The sequence below is a fragment of the Grammomys surdaster genome, unplaced genomic scaffold (assembly GCF_004785775.1).
Source record: "Grammomys surdaster isolate TR1022 unplaced genomic scaffold, NIH_TR_1.0 123241, whole genome shotgun sequence".
In the NCBI taxonomy this organism is placed as follows: domain Eukaryota; kingdom Metazoa; phylum Chordata; class Mammalia; order Rodentia; family Muridae; genus Grammomys; species Grammomys surdaster.
The window spans coordinates 189,203-190,882 of NW_021618543.1; positions in this window are offsets into that span (position 1 = coordinate 189,203).

Sequence of the window (1,680 nt, forward strand, 5' to 3'; positions counted from 1 at the left end):
ATTTCCCTGTGGTTGACACTGGGGAGGATATCTCTGTGGTGTACAATGAGGATTCTGTTCCTGTGGTGGACAGTAGGGAGGATGTCCCAGTGGTGGACAGTGTGAAGGATATCCCTCTGGTGGACAGACAGGAGGTTGCCCCTGTGCTGGAAATGGGGAAGATGTCCCTGTTTTGGACAGTGAGGATCACATCCATATGGAGGACAATGGGGGAGAATGTCTCTATGGCAGAGAGTGCGTGTCGGACACTGCTCACGCCTAGGAATTGCAGGCGGGCATGCTGGCACGAGCAGAAGCACCACAAGACCTGGGAGAGTGACTGGAGGAAACGCCGCAGGGCACCGGGGGCGGCGGCGGCTGGCAGGGCGGCAGAGGCGGTCACGGGCCGCCCGGGCAGGAGGAGGTGCTGCGGCGGTGGGCGTCCATTCCAGGCTGGGCCGCGGGGGTGGGGGCACAGACTCTGGGGTCAGGGCGTGGAAGGCGCTGGCCGAGCCGGCCCAGGGCCTTCGGCAGCCCAGAGGCAGGGGTGGCAGCAGTGGAGAGAGCATAGCTGTGAACCACGGCACAGCACACTTTCCAGTCGCGCGGAGCTGGACCTCCGCCCCAGCCTCCAAATGCAGGAGAGTGTTACCAGCTCTTTCAGTTCCCTCTCTCCTGGGGTAGCTCATGAGAGCCCATGGAAGAAAAGTGTTACAGCTCTCTTAGTTTGCTCTTCCTGATGACAGGAGAGGAGAGAGGAGAGTTGTCCTTTGAAATGCGCAGTATAGCCGGCGACTGACGAAAGCACTCCGACAGCAGTAGTTCTTTACTTTTAGCTTTGGGGGTATATATACAATTCTGGGGTGAGAACAGGTAACCTCTATTGGTTTTGCTTGAGGCCTTGGGGATGCCTTATTTGCATGGAGGTGTTACCCTACGTGGTAAAGGCCACGGACCTCTTTGTGGGAAGCAGAAGCTAAGAGGGCCATATATGGCCTGGGAAATCCGAAGCAACCTCCCGTCCTGCTGACCCTCTTCAGGCCAAGGTCTCTGGGGCTTCAAAGATTTCTACCAAGCTTTCTGGCTTTCTCATAGCCTACTGCCCCACAAGTGAGGAGGATGTCCCTGGTGTGGACAGTGGGGATGTTGTCCCTGTGATGCACAGTGGGGAGGATGTCCATAACATTGACATTCACTAAGGTATCCTTGTGGTAGACAGTGGGGAGGGGGTCCCTGTAGTAGACAGTGGGGAGGATATCCCTGTTTTGGAAAGCTAGAAAGATGTGCCTGTGGTAGACAGTGGGGAGGACATCCTTTTGAGGACATAGGGAGGATGTCCCCTTGGTGTAAAGTTGGGAGGATGTTCCTGTGGTGAACAATGGGAAGGCTATACCCATGGTGGACAGTGATGAGGCCATCCATGTGGTGGACAGTGGGAAGGATGTCCCTGTGGTGGACAATTAAGAGTCTGACACTGTGGTTTACAGAGGGAAGCATGTACCTGTGTTGGACAGTGAAGAGTATGTCCATGTTGTGGACACTGGGGAGGATGTACCTGTGATGGACAGTGGGGAAGATGTCCCTGTTTTGGACAGTGAGGAAAACATCCCTTTGCTGGAGAGTGGGGAGGAGGCCCAAGTGGTGGACAGTGGGCAGGATGTCCCTGTGGTGGACAGAGAGGAGGATTTCCTTGTGAAGGAC